The following is a 23,415-nucleotide window of genomic DNA, read 5'->3' on the forward strand; positions in this document are numbered from 1 at the left end:
TGATCCCCCTGCCTCAGCCTTCCAGGTAGCTGTGACTACAGGCTTGCGCCACCATGCCCAGCTTTGTGGTTTAAAATGTATGTCAGCTTAAAAAATCAGGTCGCTGAGTCATGCTGATCACTCAGAGAGAGCCAAGAGTGGAACTGACTGGAACGGAAAATGCAGACCACTTGTTTTCATGTATTTCCATTGTAAGAGTCACAGTGTGAAATGCACGTATCAGGATGTTAAGGGACGATGGGGGAGGAGTGACTCTTGAAATTAAGGCAAGATGAAGTGACAGTGACCATCTTGAAAACCAAGACATAAGCAGGCTAAATAAATCAAGATGTTGCTACATAACTTAGTAGCAAAGTTTATTTAAACACTTGAACTTTGACTATAACTCCTGAGAACAGGAAGAAAAAAAACGAAGGTCAGAATAGTTATAACATCTCAGTTTGGAAGAAAGTCTATGTTTGGGTAGTTAGGGGTCTTTCCTTCTCTTATTTTTTTAAGGCCAATCCGTTTATTTTATAATTCAAAATAGACATTGGTTACTTCACATTTTAAAATATAAATACCAGCATAGTATTTCCTTAGGGTCTTTCACTTAATTTCCCATTTCCCAGACTGCACTTGTTTAAACCATTATGTATGTTACCTGACCCCCATATGTGCCTACCGCATATCAGTTGCTTACAGCTGCTGGCAGTAAGGCCACAGAAGGATTCAGGTCACAAAAAGAAATAAAAACCTTTTTGGGGGGCTTTATTCTCAAATTTCAACCAGTGATGAGATTGTTACAGCCTCATTAAGAGACCACAGCTCTTGACTGTGTGAGTGTCTCAAGCACAAGGCAGCTTACTTAGGCCTCCCTGGTACACAGAAAATTCCCCAGGAGAGGCAACTCTCTCCAGCATGAGAGAAAGGATGAGTATTCTCCCCAAATCCTGCATCCCAAAGGAAAGGAGTTGCCTCGTCTTCCCTGACACTTATTGAAACAATGAGTGGCCGAAGCTTTCCATAAATAATTTTCTCTATCTTCTTGTCTTAAAGCAATGTGACTTTTTCTCCAAATTACAGGATTTCTTTCCCATTATAAGAGAAACACCTGATAATTACACAAAAGTTGAAGTAGTCAAAGATCCATGCAAGAGATGCTAATGGTAGGACTTTATAACACTCAGGCCTGTTTCCTTTCCACCTTTTCTGTGCATATAGTTTTCATATCATATACTGTTCTACTTTTCACTGTAACATAGTTTTTTCTCATGTCTAAAATTTCTTCCAATCTGTTGCATTTAGTGATAGTCCACCTTATGCCTATACCATAACTTATTTGGTCATTCTCATGATTGCTTTACAGAAAGGTATGTCAACTTACCTGTCCACCAGCAGTGTATGACAGTACCACCCCCTTACTGTATCCTCACCAGCACTTGTCATTGAATTTTTAAAATCTTTGCCCGTTTTATTAAAAAATATATTATATTACATTTAAATTTGCATTTCTTTGATTACTAGTTATTGCTTTTTCGCCTGTAATTATTTCTTCTGTGAATTACCTGATCAGCTCTTTTGTCCATCTTTCTATTAGGGATTAGTGGCTTTCTGTTGGGATTTAGGGGTTTTCTCACTGAGCATCATTTAGTTTAGCTTAACTTATATTTGTTGCATGCCCACCTATGTCAGGTTTAGCAACATTAACTGTGGGTCTTGCCTTTCCTTAGAGATGATTGTCTTCCTTATTTCCCTGCTCCTCAGACTCCATCTCTGTTGCCGTAATTATGCTGACCTGAGAATTCTTTGTCCCTAACAACAAATATTCTGTGTTGCTACCAAGAGCTGGAGGTCAACAATCCCAGCATTCAAAGCTGGTGGTCAGTAGCAGGCTATGCCCTGTTAACTAATCATTTCTGACAACTAAGAGCAGAAATTAGGTCCTAATATTCTGTAGGAGGTTCTCAATAACTCAGGAGATGGAGAAAGAGACTCAGGAGATGGAGAAAGAGGCCCAGGAGCTGAGTGCTGTGACCTAATCTAATTGGCATCTTTCTGTGAAAACAGGCTAATCTTCCAAAGTGCTTTGTGTGTTTGGTTTCAAGTAAGGGGCATACCTGGGAAAGGGGAAACAACTATTTCATTGTGTGCTCATTCTATGCTGGGGCTATAGTTCAGTATTTGCCATACATCATTTCATTATATCCTAACAATAACTTCATAAACTAGGTATGGTTATCTCCTGTGACAGAAGATGCAATTGAGGCATAAAATTTGCCTAAGATCACATAACTAGTAAGTGGCTAAGCAAAAATTCAAAACCAGGACTGTTGACTTGAAAACCTAAGCTCAGGCTGGCTCACGCGTATAATCCCAGCACTTTGGGAGGCTGAGGCGGGCAGATCACTTGAGGTCAGAAATTCGAGACCAGCCTGGCCAATGTGGTGAAACTCCGTCTCTACTCAAAAATACAAAAAAAAAAAAAAAAAAAAAAAGAAAACCCAAGCTCAGGTTACTATATCATACTATAACCCACCACACTGACACTATGTGTGGGTGTTTTTTTTGGGGACAGGAGTTGGGGGTCAGAGATGAGGGGATTAAGTTAGGGGACTCAGAGGAGACGGGGTAAATTAGGGCAAGGAGTCTAAGAGAATGATCTCCCTTTCTGGAGTCTGTGAAAAACCACAAAGTCAGAGAAGCAAAAGAGCAAGGCATATTGAGAAAGTTCAAGTGATTAACTCTGGTTCAGGCCTTTGAATGCAAGAGAGTGCAGCTCTGAGTGCCTTGGAGAGTCCCATTCTGGGCTCTGTCCCTATTTTTGCACACCACCCCCGCTCCACCCCAGGAGCCAAGATGACTCACCCACGTAGTCTGTGCTGCACATCCCTCTTCCCCTTCTAAGACAAGCTCCTAGTATCTGAAACCCTAACACTCTCTGCCCAAAGGGCCCTTAGCCTACTTCCTGGGCCCATGGGTATCTCTTTCCAGGGTCCAATTCCCAAGGGCAAGTAACACCACCATTATGTGTACCCCTTGGCCTGAGGGGTGACAAAGGGCTGCTATTTGCAAGGATGTGGCTAGAATATAAATGTGTGAGCTGGGGTGTTCACTTGAATGCATGAGGTCCCCCTGCCATGTAGGGCTGAGCTGGGGAGTGGAGAGAGAAGGCAGGCAGAGCATGAGTGGAGGCTGGTCTACTGTGCTGCCACACTTGGGCCTGGGAGCTCAAAGGAGTCCAACAAATCTAAATTTAAATTTGGCCTCCTAGGTTGCTGTGAAGATGTATTTGTCAAGGTAGAAGGACAGAACATGTTTTATTTAACAGTTTATTAGCTTGCTACATTAATTTTAAATATTCAGACAAAGGGTATGTGAGTTTCCATTTGTACTCTTGCCCTAGGTACCACAATGTTAGAATCAGGCCTTGCAAGAGACAAGACTGGAGTGGATGTAGGCTTCAAATCAGAATGCACCTCATATGCCAAGGCAGGAGCAGTGGATTTGTCCTAAAGGCAATTAGGAACTACTGAAGGGTAAGATTCAGAGAAGGAACATGATCAGGTGATTCGGACAGATTACCCTCCAACTGTGCAGAAGGAGGGTAAACTAGGATCAGCCCAAAGGAGTGTGTAAGAGTAGAAGAAGGGTCCTTGCTAAAATGACTCTTCAAGGAAGTCTTCCATGGACCACCCTATTTAAACCTGTAACTGACACCCGGCACTCTTTATACCCCTTCTCTTTATTTTTCTCCTTAGCACTTATTACCATCTGGATAATATGTTTTACTTATTTACTGTCCATCTTCCCTCACTGGAAAGTAACCTCAGTAAGGGCAGGAAGTTTTTATTCATTTCACTGTTGAATGTTCAGTGCCTACTACAGTGCCTGGTGCAAACGAGGAAGGGGAGGCAGCAGTTAAGGGTATGAAAACTAGAACCAGCTTCCTAGGCCTGAATCCTGGCCCCATCATTTACTTATTGTGGAACCCCTCTGTGCCTCAGTTCCCACAATGTAAAATGTGAATAACAATTACAGGGTTGTCTTAAAGCCTAATAGACATAAATCACTTAGGATGGTGCCATACACAGACTGTTCTATGTAAGTCTAAGCTGCCATAGGAGATGTCACTGGTGTCCACCCAGGGTCCCTTTACTAACCACTATGCTTGTTCTCCAGTTCCAAGAGTGTTGGAGCTATCAGCTGATGCCTGTAACCATCTCTGAATACTTGCTTTAGCTGATGCCTATGCTTCTCCAAGAGAAACCTGGGCAGTTATACCCCCACACCAGGGCTGGCAAGTGCCTGTCTGGTACAGGTGTGTCAGAGCCTAGTTCCTTTACCTCATTGCAGAGTAACTCTGAAGTGTGATGTATTTTCACCACTTCCCCAGTCTCCCCAGAAGGCTCCAGCTAGACTTCACCTGAAGTCTTCACATATCCTTAGTTGGTTTTTCCCCTTTCCTAACTCTGCTTCTTTCAGTCTCTTACAAGTTTTTCCTGAATAGCAGACCCTTAATAAATCACTTGTATCCAAATCCCTGTCATATTAAACATAGTCTAAGACAGTTATTTTTATTACAGTGTTATGAATAATAATGTAAATATAAATTGTATACAGTTGGCCCTCCATATCTGTGGGTTCCACATCCATCCACTCAACCCTCCTTGATGGAAAATATGTACAGCCACCTCTCTGAATCAGCAGGTCTCAAACTTTGGTTGGTTGAATCTGCCAATGTGAAACCAGCAGATTTAGAGGGTCGATTGTATATTTCATACATATATGAAATTCTGAAGGCAATTTGATATATGGTCTGGAAGTTAAAAGAGAAACCTGGTGTGGAAATTTTTATTCAGCAGTCACACAGTGCCTGGCACATAGTAGGTGTTCAAGAACATTTGCTGAATGAATAGATCCCCGAATGGGTGGTAGCTGATGTGCACACAAGTGGGTGAGATCCCCCAACAAAATCCAGGAAGAGGAAAAGAACCATCTTCTGAGTCAAGAATACAATTGACAGGAATATCAGTGTTTAAGAGGTGGGAGAAGGAAGTAGATGACCCTGAGGAAAAAATGAAGAGAGGTTAGAGAGAACCAGGAGAGGAATGACGTCAAAGAAATAAGGGAGGAGAGGATTGCGAGGAGGAACCACGGTGTCAAATGCTGCAGAGACTGGTCATTCACTGAGAGCAGAACTATTGTGCTTAGCAACTAAGAGGCCATGGTCCCTTGAGTCAGGGAAATTTCAGTGGGGTGCTGGGGCCAGAATAAATGCTGGAGCAAGGAAGCAGTCTTCCTGGTTAATCTCTGTAATGATTAGCAGGAAGTGCCACAGACATCAGAGGCTGCTTGTGGTGCACTTCCACCCCCTGGCTCTGTCTCCCCGACCCCAGCAGTCGCCAGAGTCTGCATGGTGCTCTCTGGCCAACCAACTCGTGCAGCTGCTCCCCAGCCTGCCCTCTTCCCCAAGGCACAACACTCCCAGACCTGTTCTCTCATTCACTGTGCTCAAATGACAGCAGTTTGAGCAGAACCGTTTACAGTGGGACATAACTAACAGGTAGCCTGCTTTTTCCCTTTAGGTGATTTACCTTTTAAAAGATATTTATTAGCCCAAATAAAACTTTCAAGGGCAGAAGTTTGCATTGTGTATGGTGAGGACGGGGGCATAGGAGGGTGAAGTTTGGAACAGCAGACTTTTATATCCTTATTTTTTATTTAAAAATATTTTTCAAAGCAGACTTTTAAATCCCCTCAGGAGGCGAAAGAACAGTGGGCGACCCCCTTCCTGTTCCCACACCTGCTACTTGAGAGGGAGAAGGCAGCCACTGCCCTGCCTCCCCTGTACCCACCCTGCCCCATAGTTTCCCATCTGGGCCACGGGTCCCCTGAGGCCCCCTTGGCCAGGTTCTCACCCTTTGTGATAAATTACAGTCCCTTCAAACTGAGCTGTGTTCTGTTTCTTAGACTCTCCAGGGCTCTTAGGCCCAGAAGTCATAAATGTATACCAAATGACTGGATGATTGATCAGCTGTTTCTTGTACCATTTACTCTTTTGTTCATTAAATGTCACTGGGGCTGTTTTCACTTAGTAAGCCTGTGCTATCTCAGAAAAGCACTTTCACCACTTTATGCCAATGCTTCTCAAACTTTAGTGACTTTCTTTATCACCTAGAACACTTGTTTAAAAATGCTGATTTGCGGGAAGCCTTCCAGATATTCTGATGAATGTTGGTCTGGGATAAAGCTCAGGATTCTCCCCATAGTGATCCAAGGACAACAGTTAGGCACTCTTAGGTGTGGGTTTTGAGAGTTTAATGATAAAAACTCACTTTGTCTAAATCAGATATTATGATATGCATTTAATAAATAGTAGGTAACACAAATATATCAGATAGAGTAACAATGAAATAAGTCAGAACAACATCTGCAAGGTGAACAACAGCTACACCATACAGAAGCCTGTTGAAAATGTTAGTTTCTCTCTCCATGGCCTCAGGCTCTCTCCAGTGGAGTCATTTATTGCAAGAATAGGCTTGGAAGGATTTCTGCCATTGGAGTAAATGTCTGGTTCTTTTTGCAAAGACTGAGCTCCTCCTCTTAGCCTAATGAGGCTTTCCCTAAAGAGCTTGGCAGTTTCCCTCCCCAGTATTGTTGCATGTGCTCAGACACCTACTGAAGATTTGCTTTCCCTGGCTCCCCTCTCTAAGTTGCCATGAAATCACTGCGAGGTTTCTGCTTCTTGTACACCTGACCTGGCAGCCACATCTCAAACTTCTGGGCAAGGCCTGGGTGTCTCTCTAGGTGCATGTTAGGCCCTGCCCACACCTGATGCCCACAGAGTCATCTCCTGACCCACTGGGCTGGCTCCAGGTCTGATGGATCCAGGTGTAGAGGGCCTCTGTGGGTGGGTAGGTGTGTGAGGAATGAATGAATAGGTGTGTCAAAACTGATCATTTTCACTCATGGTAGCCTAGCAGAGATCACAATTTAGCAGCCCACTATTGAAGCCAATCCTCCAAAGTGGTTTTATTAGGCACAGTTGTTGTTTGTAAAGTTTTTACAGGTCTTTGGAGAAGGCTTAAAAACCAGTCTTCAAGCCACTCCCCGCTCATTTACAAACTTACACAACCAGTTTGTTGGCCTTTGGATTTGCCTTCTCTGTCTTAGTTGCTACTATTATCCCAGCTCTGTTTCACACTTTAGGAGACTCAATTACCTCCACTTGAGGGGCAGGGGGCAATTAGGGTACCAGTGCCTCAAGCCACAGGTCTCTCTGGACCCAGACAGCAGGGCTGAGCACCTGTCAATGACAACCCCAGGCCAAGCTTTGCCCTACGTTACAGTCTGGCCTTAGGGAGACAAATGCCACCTTCTTACATCTTGTCTTCCAATCTCTTCTTCCTGGACTTCTTTCCAGGTTCCTGCCTGAGCAAATCCCAGAATGTCTCTCTGGATTCTCTCCTGGCCACATGAGTGAACCACCTTGCATACCGCCCATTATCATCTGACCACAGGGTTGAATTCAAATGCTACCTTCTGTTCTTTCCTGATCTTTCTTCTACCTTATTGCCAGATCTTCCTCTGTCAGAGCAATCTCCTCCTCGCTAAAACAGACAACATATTATCCATGCCTCTCTTAATGCATTTATTAGTTTCAATTTTATATTCAATTTGCCCTCTCATGCCTCTATGCCTTTGTGCTTGCCCAAGCCAACCCCATCTTTGCCTGGATAATTTTTACTCACATTTTTACATTCACAAGCCTCACAAGCCTCTTCTTCCAAGAAGTGTTCTCTTACAGATACATTCCCTCCCCACCCTGCTCCATCCACACTGGGATAAGGGGCTCTTCCTATGCATTGCCATGACCCTGTGCTTTCCCACATGGCAACTGTCATGGCTATTGTGGGGTATCTACAGCCAGGCTCTGGTTCACCCATTTCTAGAGCCTTACAGAGATTCATATGGCTTCAAAAGGAGAACCTCATTATGAAGGTGCTTCACAAATAATACAGCGTCATATAAATGCACCATATTATCTATTAGTTCATCAATTTATTCATGCAACATACATTTATTGAGCATTTACTTTGTGGCTGGCCCAGTACTAGGCACCAGGGATATAGAAATGTGGACAAGGCAGAAACATGAAAGTTTCATTCTAGAAGGAGAGGTGGACACAAGACAATGCTAGATAAAGAGAATAAATGCAAGTTATGATAAGTCTTAAGAACTTCTTAGGACAGCCCACATGAGGAGCAAAGACTGAAACTACAAGAAATAATTTAAGGGAACACTAAAAAAATACTAGAGGCTGGGCACAGTGGATCATGCCTGTAATCCCAGCACTTGGTGAGGCTGAGGCGAGCAGATCACTTGAGGTCAGGAGTTCAAGACCAGCCTGGCCAACATGGTGAAACCTGTCTCTACTAAAAATACAAAATTAGCTGGGTGTGGTGGCAGGAGCCTGTAATCCCAGCTACTCAGGAGGCTGAGGCAGGAGAATCGCTTGAACCCGGGAGGCGGAGGTTGCAGTGAGCCGAGATGGCACCATTGCATTCCAGCCTGGGTAACAAGAACAAAACTCTGTCTCAAAAAAAAAAAAAAAAAAATACTTCAGACAGAGGGAACAGCCTGTGCAAAGGCCCTGAGGAGTCAAAGAGCCTGGACGCTGGCTGCTCCTCCACTGCAGCCAGGGAGGAAGCGGAAATCATGAACTTCGGTAAGGAAGCAGGAGACCAGCAGCTACATCTTGGCTAGCCCTCTAAATCGTGAGGACCTCAAATCTTCCAGCTGAATAGACATATACAATGAGAACCAAACTACTGAAATTTGGGGCAGCTTTTTTTGTTAAAAATGAGACATATTCATATATTAGTGGTAAAAGCTAACTTACTGAACACATGAGGCTCTATATTAACATTTATATACATTATCTTATTAATTCCTCAGATGAAACTCATAAGTAGCTGCTATTTATTATCCTGCCCTATTGTTAAGAAAACTGAGGCTCAGAGAAGTTGCTTACAGTCACCAGGAAAGGGTAAAATCAGGATTTGAATCTTGGTTTGTTTGACTCCAGTATTTGTGCATAAAACTACCATTTTTTTTTTTTTTTTTTTGCTTCATAGATTCATAGAACACTTCATCTTGAAGAAACATTCATGCTTCTTCTTGCTAGCTCCTCCCGTTAGAACTGAGGGTAGCAAGTTTCAGAGGTGGGACGTGACTTGCTTTAGGTCACACAGTCTGCTGGATATCTTAGCCATTTGGGCCAGGCATCTAGTTGTCAACTGCCTTACTCCAGGTCTTTTATAAAACCATGAGAACTCTGGAAATGACAGGAAGAAAAATCCTCCCTTGAAGAAGCAAACATCAAATAATCTGGCTTGGAGGCCCAGGGTATCCTGTGTGAGTACTAAAACCCCTAACTCGGGAATAAGGACCATCCTCCTCATGGTTTCCACTGTGCTCTGGCAGCAGAGAAATGGCCTGACCCTGTTTGCCCCCACTCATGTGATGCCACCTGAGATCTACCCCATTTCTATGAATGTCTGGCAGATTCCCACTTAAAACAGCTGCTGGAATAAAGATCACATTGATCCATTCTGATGGCAGGTGGGGAAGCAGAGACCCATAACAAGCACCACTCCAGTGGACCAGCCAGGGGGATGAAGATTTCTGCTTACCTCCTTAGTGTGTGTTGCTGGGGGCCGGCTCCATTGGCCTGGGTGTGTGTTTCAGGGTATCAGCAGTGTGAAGATGTCAGAATCCTAGTGTGAGGACCAGGAATCCCTACTGCTTGGGCTGTGTTGGAGCACAATTAACCTTCAAATAAGACCTATTCACTAGGATGTCCAGGGAAGGTGACAAACTGAACACAGGTAGAGAGCTAGCCTGGTCACTGGCGGCTGACAGAGAAGAAGGACAAGGCAAGCGAAGAGTTCCTCACTTAATGAGGGTGGCACTGGCCCTGCCATAGCACAGCTTTGGTCCCACAGGGCTGACAGTGCAGGATGACTTGGAGGAATGATCGGGAGGAGTCTTTTTTTTTTTTCTTTTTTTTTTTTTTTCTTTTTTTATTTTTTTATTTTTTTTTCTTTTATTATTATTATTATTATTATTATACTTTAGGTTTTATGGGAGGAGTCTTATCCATGATGCCTGGGCAGCGTTTAGTACCTGCAGACCATTCACCATAGGCAGACAGAAACCAGAAAAGGGAGGAAGAAAAAGTAGCCCCAAGTAAGTATCCACTTCACACTTTCTCCCAGAACTGTGCTGCACCCATGTCTACCCTAAATCATTACATAAACTGAGTTCTTCCGAATTTGAGGAGAAAGAAAGGTTCCTGGAGTTCTGTAGAGAAAACGATTCTCCTGACCCATTTGTGCCAGAATTCTCAAGCCATTCAGACATGTGGAGAGTCTCTGGCTGTGGGATCTAGACTTTGTTCAAACTTTTGCCCGTTACTTGATCTGTGTTAAGCTGCTTTCTGCTCCTCAGGGCTATTCTAACTGCCTCTGTACTTCTGCTGATTGCCCCAAGCCACACCTACTTTCTGAAACACCAGAAATCAGCAGGTGTTAAAGAAAAGTGTTAAAGACACATTAGCACCTGCTTTAAGTTCTCTAATTGGTATAATCAGAAGTAGTAAAAAGAATATTAGAGGAGATAGTGTCTTACAGAGAATGAGCCACTCTCTAGGAATGGGTTTTGAATGAATGTTTGCTCCCACAGACCATTCTCAAACTGGTCCTTTAAAATGGGGAGGCCTCCTGGATGGCTGGGTATCCAGAAGGCAGGAGAGAGGTGGTGGGGCTCCGTGGGCTGGTCATGCGCTCTCTCTGCTGGGTCATGGGTGACTGTTCTCCACCAGCTGTCTTTCTGTCAAGCTGTAATCCAGCTGCCAAAAGACCTCCTCAGGATCTACATTAATTCATCCAGAGGTTTTTGTTGTTGTTTGTACTGGAAGTCACCCTCTGGCCTCTTTCCCCAGTTATTATTCCAAAGAGTTAGTGTCTTTTCTACCCATTTAACAACACATCTTTTGCCTCTGCACATCTGATTTGTGATGCCAGGGCTGGTGGGGCAGTGGGGTGGTGCAAAGGCAGTATCTTACCCTAAATCTAAGTTTCAAGTCCTCCTCTATAAAGTGGTTTGACTCAGTATCTGTACATAAAACTACCATGCTATCTTGCCTCATAGATGCATAGAACACTTGATCTTGAGGAAACATTCATGCTTATTCTTGCTAGCTCCTACTGTTAGAACCGAGGGTAGCAAGTTTCAGAGGTGGGAAGTGACTTGCTTTAGGTCACACAGTCGGCTGGATATCTTAGCCATTTGGACCAGGCATCTGATTGTCAACTGCCTTATTCCAGGTCTATAAAGTGAGGAGATTCTGATTAATTGGTCTGGGGTTGGACTCAATCATTTTTAAAAGTTCCCCCTGGTGATTCTAATGTGCAGCCATGGTTAAGTACCACTGAAGGTAAAGCTGTAGAGATTTGTTTGCCTATTTCTAGGTCTAGGAACTACTCCTTGTCAGTTCCTCACCCTCAAGTGTGCCAGAAGCAAACCCAACTCTTGCCCATCAGAGTACCAGGGAAACCCTAACTGGAGACCAAATGAGAAAGGTTGACAGTTTCCACCTTTTTAAAGTCTGCTACCTAATTCTACACAAATAATACTATTAAAAAACAAAACAAAAACAAAAAGACCTCTCATTGCAAATGCCTGGAACAGGGATGTGGCGGTTTCTCTTTTTCTCTTCCAGGCAGAGTGTGGTAAAGTATTCAATAGCACAGACTCAGGTCCCAAGGGCACATCCAACATTCCCAGGTATAGCCATAAAGTGACAGGTCCAGAGGCCTAAAATCACTCAGCGGGATCTCTGCATCCACATCCCAACTTATCTTCAATGCTGCCTTTAAACAAAATATTCTAAAAATCAGGTCTTCTCAAAAAGAACAAAGACAGTGGCTCATGCCTGTAATCCCAGCACTTTGGAAGGCTGAGACAGGCGAATTGCTTGAGCTCAGGAGTTCGAGACCAGCCTGGGCAAGATGTTGGAACCGTGTCTCTACAAAAAAATACCAAAAGTAGCCGGGCAAGGTGGCGCATGCCTGTAGTCCCAGCTACTAGGGAAGCTGAGGTGGGAGGATAGCTTGAGCCCAGAAGGTGGAGGTGGCAGTAAGCCAGATTGCACTACTGCACTCCAGTCTGGGCAACAGAGCCAGACCCTGTCTCAAAAAAAGAAAAGAAAAAAAAAAAGCAAAGACTTGCCATGCCATGCTGCAAACAGTCAAAAGAGCATGCCACAGCTGAAGGGAGCTCCCAAAGAGAGCTCCAGGAATGGCGGGGGTGACAGCAGGATCAGGCAAATGCACACAGTCTTCCAAAGGATGTACACCTTGGAGGGACCAGCATGAGGCAGCTGCATAAACCCTGATGGGTTTGTCGATCAGTAAGGTCATTTCACAGCCTTACGGACTCTGAAACACAACTTCTGTTCACCAAAGGAAGAGACCCACTTTCTGAATCAGAATGGCTTGGGAACACAGCATTTGTTTGGAAGGAGCTACTCTTAGCCAAGAGAAGACATGAAAACTGTGAAAGCACAAGAACCATTGCTCCTAGAGTCTGGTCTAGCTGGCTAGGGAGAGAAGGTGGCAAAGGGGTGGGTTCAGATGGGAGTGGGATGGAAACTGACATCCATTTCAGGACAGCAGCTTCCTGCCCTATTTCCCACCCTCCCTCACAGAGCTGTTCATCCCTTCCTTCTGGGCCATTCAGAACATGCAGCAGAAATGAAATGGAAACCAAAGCACTACAGGGAAAGAAAGAACTGGAAACCAAAACCCACATAGCCCTCCCATTTTCCGCAGCCCTCCTCAGACAAACCCCAAGGTACTCTCCTCTGGCCTTCTCTACCCTCTCCTTCTTCCCCGCTCCCCACTCCCCCATAGTCAGGCTATATGAAAAACAATTCATCTTTTAACTTTAAAAATATATCATTATGATCATAGCACATATATCTGTGAGCAACAAAGACTGTGACCTGTCTAAGCACAGTGCCTCAGCCACCCCACTGTAAGACACAGGGAGCCTTTCTAAAACGTGGAGCAAGAGAACAGAGCTGAGCGGACTCAAGAGAAATGGCAACAGTGCAGCCATGGGCTGCCTCCCACTCAGGTGCTGCCCCCGACCTGGCCAGGAGACAGAGCAGCAACTCTCCTAGGCTTGGCCTACTACCATGCCATCACCACTCATTCTCTTGCCACACCCCCACCTCTCCCTGCCCTCTCACAGGAACACCCACACACTCTCCAGCTGGGCTCTGGTTTCCTGGCAAGCCAGGTGGAATCCTCATTAATAAACCACATGTTTCCTCCAGGAAACAGCCCTTGCTGTGGCTTGCACACACCTCCTCTCCCTCCCTCCTCCTCTTTCTCCTTAAGTAGCAGTCACATTCTTGAAAGCCCAGTGCTTTTTGCCTGCAGCACACAGACACATGCACAACCATCCCCACCAACACACAATGCAACACCCCACACAAAGCCACCCCCCCAGGCCATGCCCACTGGGTGTTACCAACCAGTGCAGGAGCTCTATTTCCTGCAGGGCAGGCGGCTGTTACCCACTAGCTAGCCTGCCTTCCCTCTGACACCCAGCCAGGGTTGCCCTGGCAGAGGGGACTGATGAGATCCCCATGGTTTATATGGGGAATTACAAGGGAGGTCAAAGAGCTGGAGTTAGGGGAGCCCTGTGGGAGGTGGAGGCATGCATGTTTGGATCTTAAAATGGAACAGGGAGGACCAAGGGCTCCAGGTCTTTGCTCCAAATCAGAATAAACTAGGCTGCCCCCATGCATAACTAGCTCAGAAGCTCAGGAAGCTCACACATAGGGTGAAAGAATCCCTCCACATATGACTTCATAGAGGCCCTTATCCTGTGCATGCTGCTCTGGGGACCCTGCTGTCCCACAGGCAGGGTCTGTGTTAGGGGGCAGTGTATGTATGATTGCAGCAAGCTCAGGACTGGTAACCTAGCCAGCTGGAGGACCCTGGGCCCATGACTGGACCCCTCTAGACAGCATTCTACTCTTTTTAAAAGAAAGAGTTGGCCTGGCAGACCTCTACAGCTTCTTCCTGCCTTTAAGCTCCAGAATTCCAATTCATCTATTTCCTTTACAATCCAGGTCAGATTTTTACCACCAGTAAATTATGTCTGATTACGTCCATTTTGACATGCTTGTGTGGCTGCTGCCTTGGAAGCTTTCAGTTTTTGTCTTTTCCTGTGGATCCTGAAACCTTAACCAGACCACAAACCTCCTGAAGGAAAGAACTGGGTCCCTCCCCCATTCCCCACCCCGTTAATCTGCAAATTCAGCCAAAAGATCATGTGACCATTCCCTCTGAGTTGGTGTGTATCTAAGAACTAAACAATTGTCCTGTGTATCCACAGAATTAAATCTGTACCAATGTGCAATCTTCCCAATGGAGCACTCCTTCATAGTCAGAGCTACAAGAGGGTGAGGAATGGTCTTGCCTTCCTCCAAGTCCAAAACAGGGAGTCTCTTCAGTCAATGAGGGTGAAGCCTGAATTTCCTGCAAAGGAAAACAGCTTATGGTCTGGAGATCCAGGACATTCTCTTCCTGTGTAGGGAACCAGGGTGGAGTGTATCACAGGACAAAGTTCAGACTTTGTCTCAGGCACCAGGCCAAAACCTGGCACATGCATTACTAGCGATGGAAACAGATAAAATTCCAGCTCCGGACAGAACAGTCTGGGAGATGCAAGGGAGAAAAATGTACTGATTTTAGAGTTTTTTTAGTAGCTCTCAAAACCAAGGCTGGTCCTCACTTGACCTAGAACAAATGGGGAATGCAGAGAGGAAGGAGGCTCTGAGAGAAAAGGAAAGAGGGGCCAGGGCCATCAGGACACATGCTTAAATTACGTCAGTAAATTATCCGAAAAACATTCGTCCTTGCTGAGTCACCATGGCTGACAAAATGCTCCCATCTAAACTCCAGGAGAAATGGGGCTGGCTGTCATACTTGCTTAATTTAGAAACACGAATATACCTCCTTGGTGAGACTGAGTCCACCGCTAGTTCCCTCGCAGGTACCTCCATGCTCCGTCCCCTGGCAGAAGGCTCTGCCCCCCTCTCTGCCACAGTACCAGTCCACCCATCTCTGGCCTGGGCACCCCCTGTGGTCACAGCCCCGGACAGAGGAAAGAGAACCTCCTGAAGGAAACCTCAGTCTGGCCTCAGGTACTTCATGTCTGAAATAGAGATCCTGGCATTCGCCCTAAGGAGTATGGCAGGGTGAAGCCCTCTCCTTTTTCCTTGGGGAGCCTCCAGTCTAATTGAATTCAGCCAGTTTGCAAGGTGGTGCTTCACATCCTCAGGGGCAAGAAACAAAACCAACCATTCCAACCTGCAAGAGGTTCACCACCTATCAGAGAGAAAGCTGTGTGGTTTCTCTCAGGACACTCAGATCTCATAGAAGGGATGGGACTCACCCCCATTATATGAGTTTTCTAGATTCAAAAATCTTTAAATGCTGTTCAAATCACTTGTTTTGTTTAGGTAATGCTGGACTTTTGAGAACGAAATTCTGAATAAATCTTTTTTTCTAAAGCAATCTAAGAAAACATGAGATGGGGTGGAGAAGGCGAGGGGGAGACTTTTTTTTTCAATACAAGTGACAGAGGCAAACTGGTACAGAAATCTTCTGCAACTGATGAGTGCCTACACCCAAGTTAAATTCTCTGCAACAAAAACCCTAGATAGTGTTGTTTTTCTTGTACTCATCTTCCATGTTGAGAGAAAGAAAATATTGTCTGGAAAGGAAGGTCTGAAAAGACAAATTATCTTCAATGTTTTATCTTCAATGTTTGTGGCTGATGAAAAAGGTCAGGGGGACAGTGGGAGCTCCAAGAGAGAAGTTCGCTTGGGGCACTGCAACTTCAGATCTACCAAAGATGAAGGCAAAACCAACAGGAATGTTTTTGTTAGTGTTTTAGTTGTTTTTTTTTTTTTAATTTGATTTTATTTTAAAAAGAATTATTATAGAAACACCACACTATTTATATCCCCAAAATAGCATTATTACAAAATTCCCAGTTTCAACTGGCAATTATTACATAGCAGGTGAAACATTTTCACAAACATTATTTTATCTGTCATTTACTACAGTTCTTTGAGAAATATTGTATCAAACTCACTTGTAGTTGAAGAAGAGTAATCCTTGCTTATTGGTTGCTTAAATTTCAGTGTTTCAATAAAATGTTAAACAGTAAAGCTTGGAAAATCCCAGATTTAATGAGGAGAGAACCAGAATAGAACCATTGGAGCCTCTGACAAAACCCACCTATGTCTTCTTGGGCAGCTGAGCTCAGGTACTCTACCACTTGGTGGCAGCACACCTAAACTGCCAGAAGAGTGTACAATAAAGGCAGTCTCTACAACTGAAGTGTAGTAACATACAGCGTCCGTATCAAATATATGCCTGAAAACATACTCAATCCCAAACATCAGTGAAGGGCACATAATCAGACTTAACCAATGATAAGTAAAGAGAGAAATAGAAAACACAGTGAAAATGATATGTAATGGGGGAAAGAGAAACAGCCCCAAATCTGGATCCCAGTAACTGAAGAAACACATCCTTTTCCCCCAATGCTAGGCTGTCTCTCCAGCATCTATATTCAGGGAACTCTCTTATTTTCAATATTCCAGCCAAATGAATCCCAGCTAAATTTAACTCATCCTGATTACCTACCACAAACTCCAGAAACACCTGAATGCATTGGATCTTATTTCACATGACATTGAAGTTGACCTAATCAAGGTGACACCAGACACTTCAGCTTCCTGATCAGCCTGCTCTTGGTAAGCCATAGACTACAGTAGCCTAAAAGAGAAATTAAATGACCACACCTAGGCTTTCCAGGCTCATTCAAGATTGCTGTCCAGAAAGGCCTTTCTCCATAAAAGGCAGATAAGGACACCAGTTCCGATAAACACAAAAGAGGTTAACCACTTTAAGCCATGCCAGAACTGACTACACAACCAGCCAAGGAGCTGAAACACACCCAGAGGCAAAACTAAAGAATCACCAAGGGCAAAAAAAACAAGCAAGCCCTTTTTAGATTTCATATCAGATCCTAACTTTAATGTGTGCTCCCTGTTAAGGGGCCATATTAGTTTAGGAAAGTAAAAGGAATCCTTGCCTGGGAGACCCCACAGAGCAGGCCCTGTGACCAATCTCTTTAGTCATTCCAAAGTCAGGATAAGGTTTAGGTACACAATATATGGCCCTAAGTTAGGGTCATTGATGACAGTGATAAGAATGTTTGCACAATGGTGCCTGGGCAATGGTGAGCAAAAAAATTTAGGGAAATGCAAAGAATAGGAAATCTCATTAGGAAACAGTATGGAGGTTTCTCAAAAAGTAAAAATAAAACTACCATATGATCCAGCGATCCCATGTCTAGGTATATGGCCAAAAGAAAGGAAATCGTAAAGGAATACTAGTCAGCCAATAAAAAGAATGAGATCTTGTCATTTGCATGACCATGGATGGAACTGAAGGACATTATGTTAAGTGAAATAAGCCAGGCACAGAAAGACAAATATTGCAAGTCATACTGGGAGTATAAATTGATAAATTTGGAAATAAATTTGGTGAGTTGTCCCACCAGCTTTAAAAAAAGGTTCATAAAATAAGTAATCTGATTAAAACATGGGCAAAAGATCCGAATAGACATTTCTCAAAAGAAGATATACAAAATGGCCAACAGGTGCATGAAAAAAATACTCAGCATCACTAATCATCAGTGAAATGCAAATCAAAACCACAATAAGATATCATCTCACCTCAGTTAGAATGGCCACTAAAAAAAAAAAAAAAAACAGAAAATAACAGATGCTGAGGAGGATGCAGAAAAAGCGAAACACTCATACACTGTTGGTGGGAATGTAAGTTAGTACAGCAACTACAGAAAACAGTACAGAGGTTTCTCAAAAAAAAAAAATATAAAATTACCGTATGATCCAGCAATCCCACTGCTGGGTATGTAGCCAAAAGAAAGGAAATCTGTGTATCAAAAACATACCTGCATTCCCATGTTTACTGCAGCACTATTCACAATAGCCAAGACGTGGAATCAATCTTAGTGTCCATCAACAGATGAATGGATAAAGAAAATGTGATATAAATACACAATGGAGTACTCTTCAGCCATAAAAAGAATGAAATCTTATCATTTGCAGCAACATGGATGGAAATGAAGGACATTATGTTCAGTGAAATAAGCCAGGTACAGAAAGGCAAATATTGCGTGTTCTCACTCATATGTGGGAGCTAGAAAAAAACAACTCACACAGGTAGTAAATACAATGATGATTACCAGAGGCTGGGAAGAGAAGGGAGAAGGAATAAAAGAGGGTGATTAATGGGTACAAAAATACAGTTACATAGAAGGAATAAGATCTAGTGTTTGATAGCACAGTAGAGTGACTCTAGTTAACAATAATTTATAATATATTTCAAAATAGCTACAAGAGAAGATTTGGAATGTTTCCAACAAAAAAAATGATAAATTTCTGAGATGATGGAAATCTCAATGCCTCTGATTTGATCATCGCACATTGTATACATCTATCAAAATATCATATGCACCCTATAAATATGTACATTATGTATCAATTTTTAAAAAGCAAAAAAAAAATTATACATGTAAAAACTAAAAAACATCCATGATTGCTACAGATCTATCTCGAAGAAGCCACTTAAGATACAGACAAAGGTTTATATAAAAAGATTTTTACTGAGGGTTACTTACAACACTGAACTTTTGGAAACGACTTAGATGCCTAGTGATAGGGTTAATCAAATATGATGCATCCCAAGACACACTATTACACGTGAAAAGTTTTTAATGTTATGAAAATATTCCTATAGTATGATGCTAACTGGAATAAAGCAAGCAGCAAAACTGAAGAAACAATATAGTCCAATTCTGTTTTTAAAAAGCTCTAGGCCGGACGCGGTCGCTTACACCTGTAATCCTAGCACTTTGGGAGGCTGAGGTGGGTGGATCACTTGAGGTCAGGAGATCCAGACCAGCCTGCCCAACATAGTGAAATCCCATCTCTACTAAAAATACAAAAATTAGCTGGACGTGTGGTGGGCACCTGTAATCCCAGCTACTCGTGAGGCTGAGGCAAGAGGATCGCTTGAACCAAGGAGGCGGAGGTTGCAGTGAGCCGAGATCACGCCATTGCACTCCAGCCTGGGTGACAAGAGTGAAATTCCATCTCAAAAAAACAAACCTCTAAAAAAAATAGGAAGGAAATATGTTAATATATTGTTATTATCTCTAGGTGGTACAGTTACAAGAGCTTTAAAAAACTCTGAAAATATTTTTTCTGCACTTACTTTCTCCAGTAAAAGAAATATCTTTCTAATTTAAAAATATAGGCCAAAACTTTATCACACTGTTAGGCACATATATTCATTCATTATGTATTAGAAGCGAAGTATTACTTACCTATGGCTGTAACTGCTATCACTACTAGCTCTAATCCTAAACTTAAGCATAACCCTAACCCTAACTTTGAAAAAGCAGTGCTAGGGACAATAAAGGACAAATGATAAAAGAAAGTCCCTACTTTCAAGCAAGGGAAGGGAAAGAAACTGCCAGTTGTTGTCAGCCCCTTCTGTGAGCTAAATAATGGGCTAGGCATTTCATATGTGTTATCTCACAGAATCCTCACTACAATTGTGTTTGGTAATATCTTTATGCCTATTTTATAGGTAAGAAAATTTTAGCAAGCATGCACATTTCACCTCCCAGAGGGGAGGATTCTGGGGTTCATTCTTCCTGGACTGGAATACCCTACATAATTTCCAGGTGTCAGCATTTTCCCTGCAGCCCATTCTTTCTCTGCTATCGTTCCACTCCCACCAAGTCAACGCTGATGCCCAAAGCCCATTCTGAGAGTACACATGGAATATGCATGTGAAGGAGACTCACTACCCTCACTTATTAGGAATTCTTTTGTCCAGTGCTGGGTGGGTCCTTGATTTATCACTACAGGCACTTACTGGTTCCTGGAATAACCAGGGCTGCTTCTCATAGTTACTTCATGACCAAGTGGTTTCCGCCTCTGATTGCTCCAGTTATTGTTCTCCAGGGAAGCACAAATGTGTCTCTCCGCATTTGAAGCATGATAGCCAGCTCTTCCCTACTCCCTACAACCTGTCCCTGTTCACAGTGTTTCCATGAGCCCCTGTAGTCCCTTAGCCCCACATGGACTGTGCAGGCCCCACAGACCTGCCAAGTCCTACAATGGTGGCATGGCCATGGAAATGAAGGAGCCTCAAAATGTGCATTAACTGAGCACTAATTCCAGAATTGTACTTCTGACACCACAGCAATGCCAATATAGAAATAGACAGGCAGGTGGGTGAAGGAAACATCTCAGACTCAAGGAAAATGAACAAGATGATCATCGCTAGAATACGATAGAGACTACCCCACCAATGTAGGCATTAAGTTCGGGGTCCCTGCTACTGATAGTCTTTTATTAATCTCTTTAAATATTTCTATTGTCTTAAGTGCTTTTGTTTTCTCCCTACATCTCTTGGTATAATTTGGTAACTAAATCATGGTTGACTATCACTCACAGATGAGCATAAATGAGAGTTAACTCACCTAAAACTGAACACAAACACCTGGGGGAGGAACTGTGAAGGACCCCCCCCACCCCCCGCACCACCACTACCCTCACCACCCCTGTTGTCCTGCATATCCACAGCCACCATGGTTGCCTTGGCCAGCAGAAGCCCAAGACTGAGGCAATTACCACCTGTATTTCTCACCTGCAGCAACCTTCACACTTAGGTTCCAAAGAGAAGCTTCAGGAAAGCAAGTTTGAAGCATAGTGGTCCCTGCCCACCATTGTTAGATCTCTGTGTTGGCACCCTTCCCTACTGCCCTCTTCCATTGTCCCTCTGTTCCAAATCCAGTCTTAGCCCATCCTTCAGAGTTCACCTTCTTACTCTCCCCAAATCAATCCTCTCACTCTGCCACCACTGCCACTTCCTTCACTTTGGCCTTCTCATCACTTCACTGGATAAAAGCTTAGGCTCTCATGCTAGACCATCTGGCTCCAGATCATACTGACTGTGTGCCAGTAGGCAAGTACTTCATCTCTCTAAGTCTCAGTTTCCTGATATGTAAAAGGGAAATAATGATAATTCCCCTCTCAAAGTGTTGTGAGAATTAAGTTAATGCATGTAAAATACTTATAACAGTGCCTAGAATTGATTAATAAATGCTAGTTGTTATTTTTACTATCTTTAACCCACATTATTGGAACTGTTTCCCCATTGGCTAGCCTTCTCTTCCATTTCATCTTCCACTCAGTTGCCAGAGTGAATCTTCTAAAATGCAATTTTAATTGTCATTCTCCTGCTGAAAAGCTCTTCCATGGCTTTTTTATTGCCTATTAGTAACTAACTTCTTGAACTGGACCCACGGAATTCTACATGCCTCTCTGCCCTATCCTCTGCCATTCTCCCAAAATACTATGTGTTTCTACATCTTGAGTTTCTGGAACTTAACCTGACACCCCTTCACCTCCTTTGCCCACCCCCAGCATTCCTTTGAGCCCTTCCCTCTGCCTGGCCCACTCCTACCCCTTTGTGCTTTTAGCAAAATTCTCTTGGGGCTTCTAAATGCTGCTCACATCCCTTTTGAAGTCTCCCCGCTCTCAGTCAACAGAGATGCTGTATCTTCCACATGCTGGGAGGCCAGAGCACTGGGTTCAACCCTCTACTTCATCACTTAACTCAAGGTGCTACCCCACAATTATGCACATGTCAGACTTCCCCAGACCATAGAAGGAGATGCAACCTAATGTTTATGGAATCTACTGTGTACCTGGCACTATGTAAGGACTTTATATACTTTATCTTACTTAATACCAATAATTAATAAATTGAAAAGAATTTTACTTTTTCTTTGATATTGATATAAATTATGATATTTATTCTAAAGTACTGAGAAAAGTAATCATTATTAATTTTCCTTATTTCAGTTAACTAAGAGAAACTTCTCAAGAGACACTTTAGCACTGCATTAATCTATTAATAATTTGGTTTGGAGTTCTCAGAGTCAAAACCTTAGCTTCTTTTTCACTCTAAATCATGTTTAAAGATTCATCCATGTTGTTGCACATCACATAGTTCAAAAATGCTAGTCACAGAAAACTACATAATGTACAATACCATGCTTATAAAGCTCAAAAACAAGAAAAGTAAATAATATATTGTTTATGAAAATATGTGCTGAACTATACCTCCCAAAAAGCAAAAGAAGGATAAACATAAAACCCAGGACAGTGTTATTTTTGAGGGAAGTAGGAGAGTCAGAATGGGGAGGAGCCCTAGGTAGCATTGAGGATAGAGGTGATGTTCTGCTTCTCAAATTGGAGGGTAGGCTCTCAAGCGCTCGCTTTATTATTGTGCTTCATAACCTTTATATACACTGCATCTAGTCCCTCATACGTAGCAAATATTGCTATCTATGTATGTTCATATATTTTTTTGTTACTATTATTATCATTACTACTATTACTGACCTCCTTTAGGGGAAAGACTAACAATTACAAGCACCTGGGTGCTAGAGAGAGACTGCTAGATAATTCCTCACAATACCCTTATGAGATAGACATTGTTTTCCCAAAATAAAAATAAGAATATTAAACTCAGAAATGGTGAATAGCATGTCCAAAGTCTCCCTCTGTGCCAAATATCTTCCATTTGCACCTTGAATCCATTCTGTATCTTCTCTCCACTACCCAGTGCCCTGGGAAGTTGACCTACATGGACTACATCAACGGGCTCCCCTGTCATCTGGCTTCTCAGTACATTCAGCCAATGATGACAGGAGATGAGAGAATGGGAAGAGAGTGGGGTCAAGGTACCAATTCCCCTGCTCCCAGTCATGGAGTCACCATGAGTTGGTGGCATCTTCCACTGAAGCCCACAGTTCCTGTCAGGCAGCCTCTCACAAAGCTCTCCTCTCTCTTAGAAGTGGTGATGTTTCCCCTCCATGCTGTTTCCAGGCCTGCAATGCCTAAGGGATCCAAACCTTGCTGGTTTCTCTGTTCCCTGCCCACAGACTTATAAACTGTCTCTTGGTTAAAGTCTTCCCAAATTACCCAGGTTGAGGGGCCATATGTTTCCCAGCTGCAGAAAGGTAGAGCTGGGATCCAAAGCTCAGCATCTTCCATCTAGACTAAGATGCCTCTTCATCCTTTGCTGCAAAAGCTGATATGACTCTAAGGAAGGTGATTACTAACAATTGCAGTTACTGCTGTTGCTTTATGTTTCTTAGCAGCAT

General features: G+C 43.3%; 1 protein-coding gene across 20 annotated transcripts in view; it reads right to left on the reverse strand.

The window, feature by feature from the left end:
- The window catches only part of KALRN (kalirin RhoGEF kinase), a 687,608-nt gene that overhangs the window by 457,607 nt on the left and 206,586 nt on the right, over window positions 1–23,415 (reverse strand). The window lies entirely within an intron of this gene.

Source organism: Pongo abelii, chromosome 2 (assembly GCF_028885655.2).
Source record: "Pongo abelii isolate AG06213 chromosome 2, NHGRI_mPonAbe1-v2.0_pri, whole genome shotgun sequence".
Lineage (NCBI taxonomy): Eukaryota > Metazoa > Chordata > Mammalia > Primates > Hominidae > Pongo > Pongo abelii.